Here is a 15,867-nt window from a genome sequence, read left to right as displayed (position 1 = left end):
CATTGTAAGGTTTGAATACTGCCATTTGTTTCAGCCTTTAATTCTCAGGTCTTCCATTTTCTTGTTCAATCACAAAGAAAGAGCTTTGTGGCCAAGAACTCCCACACCAGTCCAGATCTGAAGGTTACAGATGTTCAGCTGTTTCGTCCATCACTGCCTGGTGCAGATCCCCAGTGCTTAGTAATAGCCACTGTGCAATTAATTCTGTTGCAATAACAGGGCAACACCAATTACTGAGCAGACTCTTGTAGCAATAAAAAAATAGACAAAGTCTTTCTTTCTAAGTCACAGTGCAAGAAATGTATCTTTTTTGGAGGACTTCCATCTTTATATTCCTACCTCTCAGTTCCTTTTTCTTTTTTTTTTTAACCTAATACAAGTCTCATTTGCAAAGCATTCATCCTGGAGCTATATATTCACCATCTGAGATGGTGTCAGACCAAACAGCCCCTTGGTCTGACTTGTGTAACAGACATTGAGTTTCATCTGTCCAGCTGTATATTGAGCTCAGCTCATGCCCAGATAAGCAGGTTGGCCAGCAGGGCGGTCATGCTCTTCCAAAAGACGTTGGGAGGAGAGAAAAAAGGTACATCCCTAATGAAACCCAGGATGATGGGGATCCAGAACGGTTTAAGAAAGAAAACTATGGGAAAGATGCAACGCTAGAAGGCCCCTGCTTGGAAACGTCTGCCACCGCAGGTTGGGTGGCACTTAATGACAGTAGGGGATTTGAGAGGGCAGGGTCCAAGGAAGAGAGTGACTGTTATGAGGGAGGACTCAGCAGCATTTCTAGCTGAACTAAAGGCTTTCCAGCAGTAACATGCTCCGACCTGCAGCCAATGCCTGCAGGGGTAGGTCGCCACCACCATCCCCTCCCTTGAGGCTCAGAAGAAACAGTCGAGTTTGATGAGCTGCTGCAAACTACAGCCTGGTTTTAAGGCACACCAAAAGCAAGTTCTATTCTGGATTTTAGAATGCTGTGGTTTGGTGAAAGCTTCATGCTTGGCCAAGCAAGCCCGGCCTCCCAAAGTATGCCATCCTGCCCACAATTCTCCCATCAGCAGGCACTGTGCTCTGGGGTGGAGCAGCCCCTAATTACAAGCCATATCACACTTTTCTCTCTGCGTGTAACTCCACTTTGGCAGGGCTGTCTACTGAGAGGCCATATGTGCGTGTATATTTGCTTTTGTGTTGACTGATCTCCACAGCCTGCATAATCCTCACCTCCAGCCTGACCCTACAGAGTAGGTTTTGGACAAGACCCACGCCTCCGTACATAGTCCAGATTTAGTCCTTGCTCGCCAGTTCCCTTTAAACTCGCATCCCTGTGGTTCAGCTTGTTCCCTCCTTCCCTCTCTTCATGGTCTCTGCTGCACTGTGCCCCCCGCCCCCCAGCATGTCAGTGGCAAGATGATATTCCTCTCTCCAGTACACAGCTACTGCTGAATTCAGCAGCGCCTGCAGAGCCCCATGGAGGGAAAGGATTTGCCCATAAGAGGTTTTCCAAGTCACACCAGAAGGCACGAAGTTCTTTAAAGCTGAGCAGAGATACTCAGTGGGATTTCTGAGCCCAGGAAAAGCAAAACATGACAGGAAAATGAAAGAGGACAAAAGAAAGGGACGATCCCCCTGCGGCCAAGCAGGGAAGCCGGGTTGTCCCCAGGGCACCCCATCCCGTGAACGCTGAACCTCCACTCAACAGCACATCTGGGCACAGAGCATTGACCAGAGTCTTTGGTTTAGGCAAAAAATTGGACTTTTAAAAGCTAAAATGAACACACTCTTCAAGTAAACTCCATCGAAGTGAAATTTTGATGAGGGCTTCGCCACCCTGCCGCCTACAGACAGCCTCTCCGTTCAATTCAATAGTCTGTCATGCTTGTTACTGGGAAATGAATTCCCTTCACACTGACATTTCATATACTTACTGATACAGCATATAATGAACACTCCGCCAACCCTGCCAGCCTCTTGCAAAACTAACTTTTTATTACATGTTTTTTCATTATTATATTTAAATTTTCTTTCTGTTTTGTATTGTTGTTGTTTTTTCTTTTGAAAAAGAACAGCCCAGGATAGAAGATCTTACCATAAGACTCCTCTTTCAGGCCAGCATCTTGCACTGTGCAGTGCATAGATTTCTACCACTGCAGCCAGCCCTCAGGGCTCCCCAGGATGAGGCACCAACTCTGCAGAAGATCTAGCACCAGCATCGCCAGGCAGCTGCAAGAGATTTGAACAGGGGTAAATTATTGGGGCCTGACTTCACAGTGTACTGAAGCACCTTCCTGGCATTAGGCACACAGCAATCCTCTGCTGTATGATCATACACCTTACTGGCCTGGGGCTAACCACATCTATCCCATCAGCAGGATACTTACACCTAACATCTCTGACATTATGATGACTTATTCCACAGTTAGACTTATTTGCTTTCACTCTCCTACAGCATCTAACATAAGAAAGTGGCAGTGCACAATAGTGGCTCCCAGGCATTAAAGCAGAAATACTCCTAATGAAAATCTGTAGAAGCTGTAGAATAATCCCTACAGCACTTCAGTTACAGGCTTGAGCACTAAGCTGGCTTTTGTCTCCTGCTGCCTTTATTTTGGGCTAGATGCATCTCTGATAACTAGCTTCTGGGCTGGGAATGGGTCTTAGGAGATGCAGTCACCAGCAGCAAGTGGGACTTTTTCACCTCCTCTGGGATCATGGCCATCCAATGTAAATGATCACCTCCTCAGTTGACCTTTTCCTTTGGTCTACAACATCAAATAAACAGAACAAACTGCTCTGAAACTCTGTGACAGGAGCCTGAGACACCTGAAATAACAGACAGAAGTGACAAGTGCTCCCAGGAGTGGTTTTCCTTCTTTTCCTGCTTGACACTTCACTGTTCTGTTCTCTGCAGAAAGGTCTGATGCCTTTACACATTGTCTAATCTCACTTAAGAAAACCAGAAGCCTCATGGAGAGGGGAACCTGTTTTCTTAAGCTTTTAAAGGGCCATGAACTCCTAGGGAAAAAAAAAAAAAAAAAAGCAGCAGTGGTATCTGGAGCTTGTGAAATTTTTATGTTAACAATCAGACACCACAGTATGAAATGGAAACCCAACAACGTGAAAATAACATTTTTGTCTCAACCTTTTTTCCCCTCCATTTACAGAAGAATGGCTATATTGCATCATACGAGAGGTCTATCAACCTGAGCATACAGCCTGAAGATACCCTGTGAAAGGTAATATGCCAATACTTCTTGAATACCTGCTCCGAGCCTCCAGCAACTGGGGCACCAGAAGAGGTTTGTGAATACTCCTTGACAGATTTTCCCCATGAATTTATATAAATGCTATTTGAACTTGAAACATTCGAGGTAGCTACAAGCAGCCTAATTATGTGCTCCATGAAGAAGTATCACCTTTCATTTGAATATTCTATCTGCTAGTTTTGTTTGATGGCCCCCAATTCTTGTGCTGGAAGAGACAGCAAACAACAACTACTTGTTCCAACTCTCCTCTCACTCATATTAGTATTGTACGACTAGTGACCTGCAGTCACCTGTTCCATAGGTTTGCTCCTAGTCTATTTAATCATTCAATCATTCCTCACATTCAAGTGCTTCCCATGTTACTAATGCTTGCTGCTCCTCTCTGTGCCTTTCCCAGGTCCAAAAAGTCATTTTTGAGATGGGGGTACAGAACTGCACTCAGCAAACAAGACACAGAGCTCTAGCTACAGTCTGTTTTGTTCTCTGATCCCTTCCCACCAACCCTCTTGTTTTTTGACAGTTGCTGGGCTCTGTGATGCTATTTCCATAGAATAATTTACAGTAGCTCCTGAGTCTCACTGAGGAATGGGATCCCAGCTCAGAACTCATCACTTTGTATGTAAAGTGACAACTGTCTTTCCCCATATGTATCACTTCATTTATCTGCATTGAATTTCACCTGCTGTTTATCACCCAGTCACTGCGCCTTACAAGTTGGCTTTCTTTTTTTTACTACCCTTACTATGATCATTAGCCTTTACACTCAGCCTTGACTCATCTTTCAGATCATTTATGAATACACAGAACAGGGCTGCTGCTGGTACAGATCCCTGCAGAGCACCACTGCTGACCTCCCTCTCTTGCAGAGGTGAGTGACTCTTCCTGCCTTTTGGTTCCTGTCTTAAGCAGTTATCCATCAGATGACCTTTTCTCTTAGCCCATGGTGGCTCAGTTTCCTTAAGCTCCTTCATTGAGGAAACTGATCAAAGCCTTCCAGAAATCTAACTGGATTTGGTCAACTGGATTTACCTTGTCTACATGCTCTCTGATGCCTTCAAAGATTTCTAAAGAGATTTGTGATGCTTTATTTCTGCCCCTCTGAAGGACATAATATCCTACTTATTCAGGTGCCTGTTGATCCTGTTCTTCCTTTCCTCCAGTTATCCTAGCTCAAGTCTCAAATTTTCTGGACCTCCACAGAGCCATTTTGAGAAACATCATATAAGCTGCTTTTCATAAAACTCCTTCTGATACCAAGGCAGTTTTAACTGAAAGGTTGCCCACTGCAGTCAGTTCAGCTTTTCCATCCTTGAGTTAGGACTCAGAGCCCTCTAATAAAGATGTGGAACAGACTCTTAGTCATTTCTGCACTTGCAGTATGGTCTGCACATCCTTTCTTTGAAGGCATGTTAAGAAGGCAGTAGATACATTAGCATAAGGTCTCTCACCTTTGCTGAAACGTCATGAATTGATCTGAAGTCTTCAAGAGCTGAAAAGTGCAGATGACTAGAGTGTGGGTTGAAGAGACAAACTTCCCCAGCAAGGGATGCAATGCAACCTGACCTTCTGAGCCCCCAGCTGTGTCCCCTGCCTCTGACCCCAAAGAGCTTACAGCAGCAGAAGGAGACAGTGGACACCGCAGACTCAAAGTAGACATGATGCACATTTGAAATCACAGCACAACTCTTCCAATACTTCCTCACTGAAAAGAGATGTAGAACCCATGGCTAAAAAATTCTTACCCAGAATGATTTTTTAGTAGCCCACATGATGCTGTTTTATCCCTGACTCTTCCATCCCTGATACAGAACACTTTTGAGAAGCTGGAAGTGCCAAGCTCCAGAGGGAGCAAGTGTGGGGAGAAGCCCAGCGGCAGCCAGTGCACACACCTTGCTCCTCCAGCACAGGCACCCACACCACCATCCTGTCCCCCCACTCCTGCCACGAGGACATCTGCAACACGCGTCCATCCTCTCCACGGGCACTGCCAAGACACAGCACTGTCCTCCTACAGACATCCTCTTTGAACACCACTCAAACAGGACAGCCACATAAGGGAACTGCATCTCTAAACTAGCCTGGTGAACAATTCCCCCAGCTCTGCCAGCAACGTCCAGTGTTTCTGTGGCACGGGAAGCAGCTCATTATATTCCAGGCTCAGCTGAGCACATTCCCATGGAAACAGGCAGCCTTTTTATGTCTGTTGACAGCTTTGGATAGTTTTTTATTCTCTAAAATGCTTGGACACGGAACAGGTGTCTCCAAGCCAGGCAGTAACCAGATAGTGCAAAGCTAGCACAGCTAGATAATGAGACGAGTGTTTATTTGAGATGAAACATTTTCACCCGGCAAGGGAGCCGGTCTATAGCTGCATGGTCCCTGCTGCAGGGGCACAGAGAGGCATCTGCCATCAGCAGCCATGAGAAGGTGGCACAGGTTGCCCACACCCCACACCCTGGGAGCAGGAACATGACTCGTGCTGCCTTCCCTCCACTTTGCAAATACTGCAGTAGGGATCAGTAACTGCCTCCACTGTACCAGGGGCACAAGCAAAGCCTCATCGTCACTGCGCATGCTGTCAGGATGCTCCTGCTAAGCCCGTCTGACCAGCCAGGAAGAGTGATCTATTTGCAAAGCGGCAAATAATCCCCCCATGGCTGTTTCTTTTCTTGTGGGGATGGACTTTCAGTGAACTGAATTGAAGGAAAATGGTGGATTAACAAACATCCAATAGCCACTTCTCCCCTTGCTCAACCCAGCCACTCAGCATTTCCCCTCTTAACACCAAATAACCATCTTTCTGTTTTGTTTCTTCTATAGCTCAGATTGTTACAGTGCCTGAGCTTCAGCCAGAAAGTACGGAGTAATTTTGAACAGGAATATTTGTAATTGGTAATGTGGTGTTACATCAAAAATGATGTCGAGAAGTTATTCAGGTTTCCAAGTCAGGTGCTCAGAGCGTAGGCCATGCCAGATTTAAAATTGCCTGTGCAAATTTTATTAGGCCCACTTGTGCTCACACGTTATGGTACAGTCTAATTACCCAATTGCCTCCTATTTTTCCCCCAAACACCTGCCTTGTTCCCTGAATGGATAATTGTTCACTACAGACTTTTATGACCTTAATTATTATTTAGTACACAACATCCAAATCCTGTCTCAAACAAACAGAAAACTGCTCATTTCCTCTTGAACCTGGCTCAAGTTTTCTAACCAATGTAGCTGAAAATTCCAGAAATTTTTCATTTCTCAGCACAATACATTATATAAAAATAATGTTATTTATAAATTCATTTCTCAGCAACATCATATATAAAAAGTGAGAAACTGAGGCACATGGAGATTAAAAGCTAAAGGTACTAAATCTAACCACTAGTTTCGCGATACTCCAGGCATCATCCATCTGATGAACTCCGGAGCATTTCACATTTTACTCGCTTCAATACGCCAAGTTAAACCTCCTGTAAGCTTTCAACTGAAGTCATCTGCATTTCTACACATCAGCCCTACAATCTGCATTCAGAAGATGAGGGACGCAGTTGCTGATATTTTCAGCTTCTTGCTCTGCATCACAGAAGATGCATGGCTGGAGATTCCCATCTTCCAGCCTGGCTTATGACTTTATTCAATGAGGCTGTTCTTTCCCAACCCTGCAGCCCCCACCACCCACCCACCATTCCTGCAAGAACACCCCTCTTACATGCAGTGCAGGGCATCATCTGTCCCCACCCAAAATGCAGAGCTGCTCTGAGGAAAGAGTTTCTGAAGGATAAAAAAAGTCACCATTTCATCTTTTTAATCCAAACAGAATGAGAAAGGCACAATGCTGAAGTTGTTTTCTAAATGAGCTCAGGGTGAAAAAACTGCTCAGGGTCAAATGAAAGGTCTCATTTTTAGATCAAGCCTCTGTTTCAAACTTCTTAATGTAACAATCACCCCAATTCAAGAGAATATCAACACTACAGCCAGGGAGCAAATGCAAAATATTAACTTTAAAAAGCATGCACTTCCACTATTAAAGGCATTTTGGACATCAATACAATTTTACAAGAAAAAAATACCACTTTAATTCAAGCCATATTTTACAATGGCAATTGGTGCAACAAACATTTCTAACCAGCTCTCATTGCAAGCACCGAGCAAGGTAGCAAGCAGAATAAGTAATGTGTGAACATGTTATTAAGGATTGTATAAGAAAACATCTGCAGAGCGGAGATAAAATAAAGACCTGTCCCTAACTTGATGCATTTTAAGTGCTTGATAGGGTAACCTTATCACACTTTTTATCACAGGGGCTGCTTTTATTTGGGGTTCACTGGAACCTTTCTGTATGCCAGCCTGAAAAAACTGGGAAATCACTAACAGGGAGCATACCACAGGGATCTCCGCCTCACAGCAGCTGCGCCCATGGAGCAGAGTTTGAGTGTTTCAGTGAAGTAACCAGCCCCACACAACACCGCACTTTCCTCTCCTGGTCCCAAGAGAAGATGTTTCATACCTATTTTGTTTGTAGCAGAGGGTCAGAAGGATGCTTCATCATGTTGCTGCTGTCATGATGACAGAAAGAGAGAGAACGAAGTAAATGTATACAAAACATCTGGAAGAAAGGGCTAAAATTGAGAAAGACAACAAAGCCATCCCTGAAAAAAACAAGAAAGAAAGAAAGATGAATGGTATTATCAGTAACATGATGAAAAAAAGAAAAGAGGAAACACCTAGAGACAGAACATGGGAAGAGCTTTTGTCTTCACTAGAGCCTGAAATGCTTAAAGGTAACAGGGGATTTGTATGTACTCCACTGACTAATTTGAAACCATTCTCCAGCTTTCACCCAAGGACTGACAGCTTTCTTCCCCTCAGCCTGCAGCCCTTCCGCGCTCTGGAAGCCTCTTTTGCTTGCACTAGGGCCAGTCAAACAAGACACAGCCTTCTCACAGCCTCCAAGCATCCCTCCTCTGTTCCACAGGCTCTCTTCTTCCATTTGGGGTCTGCAACACCGTTCTCCCCCTCTGAGGGGACCTCAGCCCCTGCTAGCCTCACTCATGCTCATCACTAATGCACCTCTGAGCAGCCTCTACTTTTTATTTCCACCTGGTAGTTCACATCTGGGTGCGTGCAGCTGCCCAGTTTAATCCTGCTGCTCAGCTCCCTCTCCTGTCCCAGGGTCTCTCTCATGCATGATTATACTACAACTTCACAGGATGGGTGTTGTGGAAGAGGACTGGAAAGCACCTTGGTCTTCGGCACCTCTAAAACCTACCACTGCCCATTGATATGAGCTGGTGCAGCTCCATGCAGTGCAGTACAGAAGAAACATGCGCTGCCTGGAGGTGAATGGACTTGCTTTCTCATCTCACTTTAACTTGAGAATGTTGTGTCCCATCCCCGACATTCTTCCCAGCTCTCACACTGTGACCGAAAGTGTATGACAAACCATGGTCCCACTCTTTTGGAATGAGAAGCAGAGCTATTGAACCCTTTCCAAAGGAGACTTAAAAATATTCGTGGTTCATGAGATGAATTCACTTCTGCTTATTATGCAGCTCAGCTATAGTTAAACCAATTTAAGCTACACAACATAAGAGTTATTAAAAAAGATCTGTGCCTGTCAACTTTTCATTACATTACTGCTCGACATTCACCTTGTAAAAAAAAAAAATTTAAAAGGAGAGGAAAAAAAGAAGGACACTTTAAAATTAAACTATGTTAAAGTGTAAACCAGGCACGGAAGAGGAAGAAATTAAAACACTATCACTGGAACACAGCTTGCACAAGCTGCCCTCTCTCCCCTCCCAACCCCAGTCAGCCTGTTAGAGCCCAAGGGCATCAAATAGCAATTCAAAGGAACAACACCACTGCACTCAATTTTGTCATTTATGTTTTCCTTTGAAACAGATATCATTGCTGAGGCTGTTTCTGTCCTCCTGGTAGGGTTCACTTTCTCAGGTAGAGGCTGGACTGGGCACCCATTTGCTACCAACAAGCGCCCTCCACCACCACCACCATCACTTGTAGGGGCTGCAAATCAGAGTCGCAGCTTTTCACCTTCTCTGGGAGGATCTTTCCCTCCTCCTCTCCTCATCCCAGGCAGCAGAGGAAGAGGAAAGTGCTTCCCTTCTGTGCCCTAAAGGGGTCTTTTTCCTTCAGAAAACGAGTGAGCACAACAGCCAAATTACTGTTCTTTATGCCTTACATGATGTTTATTGTCTCACAGAGCATCGCACTAAAACTGCCCCTCCGCAGCTGCTGGGCAGGGTGGCTCCCACTCTGCTTTACTGGTCAAATTGGCCATCCACCTGCATGGAGCAGAAAATCAACCAGGCAAGGACAACCCAGGGCTGGGGGACAGGGGGACAGGAGATTCACACGGAGGTGCTCCTCATGCACACAAACTTAAGAGAAGACTTTGAGTGCATCCACATCTTTTTCTAAGCCTGCTCAAGCTAGCTCCTGAGCTCTTTAGAGAGCTCATCCTCGCAGTTCTGTGTCTAGCAGAAATGCTAACAATCTCATCTTTACACTCAGAAAGCGAAGCAGAAGACAGCATGATTCTCCAAGAGAGGACAAAATCAGCCCAGCAGAGAGCCCTAACCACTCCACTGCCCCTTCTTTCCCTCAGACCAGAAGCCACTCTGCACTTGAAGCAAAGCCTTACACTGTTACGTGCCCTGCTGCAGGGCAAATACAGCCCCAGCCCTCATGGCAGCAGTCATCAAACACTGTGTGCCACCTTCTTCAGCCTAGCACTGAAACCATCCCTTTTCACAGTGCCAGGCTCATATCTTTGTCCCCAGCCTTCAGTACACACCAGGCAGGCACAGTGAGGGCTGTCCCATTAGAGCTATCAGACCCCCTCCATCCCAACGCTCACCCTCCCCAGCAGCTGCAGGAATAGCACCAAGTTCAAAGGGCCAAAGAGGATTATTTATCTGCATTTGATGCCGTATGAAATCCTCATCTAGCTTGTCTCCCAAAGCCCCCCGTCCTAGTTAACCATTTTGCAGGAGAAAGGCATGCAGTTTGCTCCCTGCCACCTAAGAAGCCAAACGAAGGCAGCAAGAGCTGCATATTTCTATTATTACTTGTTCCACTTGAGTGAAACTCCACAATTGGGTGATAGCAGGAGGCACTTGCTCTGAGCAAACACATAGTTGTGAACACACTGAAAGTATAATCCCCTTGCGGGGAATTACGTGATCTGCAGGGCAGGGGGAAAATTCAAAGCTCCTGGTGATGAGACAGAGCAAGGAAATAAAGATTGAGAACTCTAAGCTTTACATCAAATCAGATCACTCAACTGGGCAGAACAATTCAAAGCCAGCCCAGCAACAGACTGCTTCATGGTAATTGTTTCACCAAAAGGCAAGAACGGAGGTTGCTTAAAACAACTATAAAAGGTTTTCAGATATTTGATAATGAAACTGCTTTCCTGCTGGAGCCTTTTCCCACCACCCTACACACTGAACTGTGGTTCAGGCAGCATGTTTTTGTTAGCTTGCTCAGGAGTGCTGTCTTACAGGTGCTCACATTTTTAAGGAGATATAAAACAAAAATAAAGCATTTGTTTTCAACAAAATGGGCTATCAGAGACCTGATCCTACAACCCTTCTGCCTACAAGCAGCTTTTACTCACTTGGCAATTCTGTTGACTGTTAGTCCAAGAACCACTTTGCACATGGAAGGGTCTCAGACTGAGAGCCAGAATTGCACACAATTTCCCCAATGAGAGATGGAGTACAGGTTTCAGCCAATGCCAGCCTGAAGTCAGCAAAAAATCCCAGAGGTTGTATCTAGAAGGCGCTATGTGCTAAAGGTGAATCCAGGACTGCAACCCAAGCATGCAGCCAGAATTCAGTATGAATTGGTACCTACTTATTCCTTTGTAGGAATCCTGTGTCCTCATTTGCAGGAGTAAACATACATTACATCACCTAAGAGGACAGAAACACTATGCACTCACTGGAGGGAGCTGACAGGCAGTCAGACCAGTGTGCTAGTGGGAACTGTGCTAAGATGAGCCAGCCTCCACAAGGATATAAGCAGGTCCATGGTATCCCATGTGTGAAATACATCCTGTGAGACATTCATGATATACTCATCCTGGGCTTGAGGGAGGGCTCTTGTGGGTCTGAGCCTCAGAGGGAGGAGAGTCAGCATGATGGGACGCTAAGACCACTGTAACTTTTCTCTAGTGGGTTTCTGAGCTGCTTCCTATGAACAAGGCTTGGGTCCTGGGGTATTTTGCCTGTCCCTGGCCATTACAGGCAGTGACTAGTTGGGAGAGAGGAATCCCTGTTGCTTTCTTACTCACCAGTTGTGGAAGGATAAGACAAGGTTTATATTTCTCCTCTAGCACAGGGAATGACACCGTGGAGATTAAGCACTCCCCTCCTCACCCTCAAGGAGAGGAACAGATCCACAGAGCAGGCTCTGCTCTGTAAGCACTCCCTGCTGCCAGCACCTAAGTGATAAAACCTGGGACTGTAGTCTTGCCACCCTGATACTTTACTACTAAGGGGCATAATGAATGGGCCTCTCCATAAACCACAGGGACAATTTCTGTGGAGAATTAGCACAGTGTTAGAACAGAAACAGCTATTCTTCAAGTACAGAAAGCATCTAAAGACTTAAATGCTGCAAGCAATTGCTAAGAAGCACATTAAATGGAATAATACTCTCACTAAGGAGATAACAGGATAAACTTCAGAAAATGGGATAATGCATGATGAAGATTTATGGCCAATATTTTGTTTTGGTATTTTGTTCCATTTCTACAGATTCTCTGTGCTTACAAATGTTAAATCGCACCTATTCTGTGCACTCACAAATGTTGATTCTCTTTGTCAAGCAGATCCCAGAGTCTTTCACAGCACCTAATGCGTAAGGGTAATGCATGATCAGCAGAGAAAGAGCAGTTAGCCACTGTGATTACACTTGTGAGAGCTGGCCAGTCACCCTAGTCCCAGATAAGAAATCTGTCCCACTAATGTGAACACCTCAGGGAAAGGAGAAACAAAGACATTTATGGCCAGAGGGTTCCTGTTTAAAGAACCAAGCCAAGTCTAAAACATCTGAAAGGTACAAGTCCACCAGATTTTCCTCCAAAAGATGACAGCAGAACTGGACTTTGCATGGATGTAACCAGCCAGAGGTATGTATGAATTCTGACAGGTTCATAAGATTACTTTCTTTTAAAACAAAATTGAAAATCTGTATTTTACAGCACTTACAGCAAACACAACATGATTTCTGTTTTAAGGTGACCATTTCTGGAATACTGCTGTAACCTACAGCACTTTTTTTGGGAATTGTTTCACTTACATCCCCACTTAGGGTTTTGAATTCCAAGAAACCCAGAATTCAAAGGCAGATAAAGAGTATTTGAGGTTTCCATAGTGAAACAATGAGGTTCCCTGCAAAAGAAAGAAAACATACACATCTGCAACTCCTCACTCATACACAGGCCATGCTTTTATTTCCTAGCTTCAGCTGCTTAACTTCCACTTCCCTTATTACACCCTCTCTTAAATGGGATTTATCACATTCTGATTGCTGCACTCTCCACTGACTACAGTTTAGGTTCAGTTAGCTCATGGTACATGCCTCGCCTTTAGACCCACTGCTGCAATGTGTTTGGAGGCTGAGCATTGTCAAAGCTTCTGGTGGTTGCACAGATTGCCTTATATCCCAAACTTTGGCTGAAGAGCAGAATCTCAGGCCAAAATGAACAGAGTGAGGAAAGCTGCACTTCCTTAATTACTCACTTACATGGGTACTGGCCTCACTGTCTCTTAATATACCTTCCCAATACCCCTCAGAGTAGGGAATGGCTAACATTCCCTATTCACAGGCAGGGAAATAAAGGATAAAACTGCTGCTTTGTGAAGGTTCTGGAGCTCACCACGTACATGACTACTGCTTCAATTCATCATTTATCTTAATTTTCCAGGAAACTGCTGCTCTTATAGTGCTATAAAGCCACTGCAGCTGACTGTACATATCAAGTTAAGCACCAGGAAAACTCAAGCTGTTTCCTGCTCCAGGGCTCCCATGGTATGGATCACTCTTTAGCCCCACATAAGCCCAAAAGGTTAGTGCTGAGGCTGAAAGGGGTTTCAAAGGGCTGGCCCAATCTGCCAATAAGAAGCATTAATACAGTAGAGGGACTTAATTCCATACAAGCACACATATATTGGTAAGGAAATGGCACGCAGCACCAAATGCAACAAGTGCAGAAAAGAAACCAGGAAAATGGCTGTTGCTACATGGGAAATGCTCAAGAGTCAAGCTCTGGGTGGGAAACAGATTTCCTGGTCCTTTCCTTCAACGGGAACATCTGCACATGTGAATTGTAGCTGCCTTAATCACTAGTTTGGTCTTCTGTGGCTCTTGGAAAGTTTTCTGGCTTAAGGATTAACATAAGTCTCTTGAAGTTATTGTGCATCTGTATGTGTGTGTACTGAGGCTGAACAGCCAGGAGGAGTCTGCCTTGGCGCAAGCTACCTTCTACAATGGTAAAACCTTTCCCTATCTACCCTTCTCAGCTCAGAATCCAGCTGGATTCTTATTTCCCTCCATACTTCCCAGGTCTTGCAATTCAAAGTACATTAAGAACGCTCCAGAGGCACTAGCTATATTTTATCTCCAATGACTAATAATAACCAAGGTCAAAATTAAACAGTTGACCCAGATCCAACCTCTCTTGTATCTCTCTGCCTCATTGACTCCCCATTTCTTTCTACATCTCATCTGAAAATATATCTTTTCCTCCCTTGGCCACAGCTGTTAATTTCTATGTGTGTTGTTATTTATTATTTAGCACTGCAAATCACCTTATGAAGCAGTTTTCATGAAAGGCACTACATAAAAGGAAGCTGCTTTTGAATATTTTAGGAACCTGGCATTCTGCTATTGATATTCTAATTCCATTTATTTGAAAATCAAGTCAGGCCCCAACAGGTTATTCAACAAATTAATAAATGTTGCAGCTTTTGTCTTCCAGAGGGTTTTTAGCCCCTGGGATTTGCACTTTCATGTTTTTCTCTGGAAAAGTCTGCTGCACTTGTTTGTTTAAGAGAGGAGACCTGATGTTCTTGTGTGATCCCCTGATTCCAACAGCTGGGTCTTGAAAAGCAAACAAACATTTCAAGATGCAAAGCCGGGGGGGGGGATCAGAGAGATCAGCCACTCTGCATCTCTCTCCAGTCAACTAGCTTTTTACATTACTTTTTTTCTTCTTCTTCTAAGGATCTGGGATCTGGGCAGATTTGGGGTCTTGCAGAAATTTCAAGCCCCTTGACATCTTAGGAAAAATGTTAGAGCCAGAGCCATCTCCACCCAGAGCAGCCACATGGGAACCAGGAGGCTCCTGTAAGGTGGACAGTGTCTCTGGAACAGCCAGCACCTGCTGTTCTTGAGCACAGGTTACCCCAGAGGAGGATAACCAGGATTAGGCTGCAGATTTGAACCTCAGCTATGCCTGCCTCAAATCTCCCCAGACTATCCTCCCAGGGCTTCCAAGCTCTGCACCTCCCACCCCTCCCCCTTGGTGAGAGCTGATGCCCCAAGAGCTCCAGAATACCTCCACCTTCCCATCTGAAATGTTGTACCCAATTCCAGCTGCTACACCATACCCTAAGCACTAACCTCAGCTTAATACAATTTTAGGGAAGCATGCTATTAACTGTTCTCTTAACCTAAATGAGCTGCTGAAAACAAAGAGGAAGAGGGGCCAGTACTATGCAACAAAATCTCTCTGAAAACCATCAAGATACACTCTGCTGAGCTCTACAGCATTCCAGGACCAAACATAGGTATTTTTTGCTACAAAAGATGTGAGATACTGTTTTCAATTAACATGAGCTCACTGGCCTCTTTCTGACCTAAAATTTCCCCTAAATGAAAGTACAAGAACCTATTTGTTTAACCTGTACATTTAAGCCTCCTCAGAAGAGGAATAAATGCAGTCTCCTTCCTACTCAGACTTTCATCTTGTACACAAAAAGAAGGGCGAGGGAAAAGGGGAAAGATTCTTCAGAGAATTGACAAAAATCCCCACATAGTAGGTAAAAAAAAAAAAAAAAAAAAAAAAATTATGTTGAACATCAGTGTACTACCTATACAAAAAGCCATGTCGTCTTTTTTTTTTTCCCCTAGGGGATAGCTCACAGGCACCCAACCCATAACTGGATAAGCCCACAGCATCCATCCAAACAGGAATGCTGAGTTAACCTAGAGAAGCGCAGGAATTAGATGCAGTGAATACACTTTTCTCAACAAAGAAAAAGTCATTTCAGTTGCAAATTGGCAGAAAAGCCACATAAATGGTTGCAGTACATATCTGCCCATTACATTTGAGAATCCAAATAGCACTAGCGCATCAGTGGTAACTGTGTTAGCACAGTAGATAATGTAAGGAATAATGTCCCCTCAGCTGTACATAATGAAGTTGCAGTTCCACAGAGAGACTCAAGGGCCACCAGAAACCACAAGTGTTAAACCGGAGCCTTCAGCTCCTAGAATTATTGTCTTAATTTATGTGCATTAAAGTGCAGGAGGCAACATATACTATACTTAGACTTTAAAAGGATTTTTCCCAGTT

The sequence above is a fragment of the Accipiter gentilis genome, chromosome 6 (genome assembly GCF_929443795.1).
Source record: "Accipiter gentilis chromosome 6, bAccGen1.1, whole genome shotgun sequence".
Taxonomy (NCBI): Eukaryota; Metazoa; Chordata; class Aves; order Accipitriformes; family Accipitridae; genus Astur; species Astur gentilis.
Note: the sequence above shows the minus strand (reverse complement) of the source record.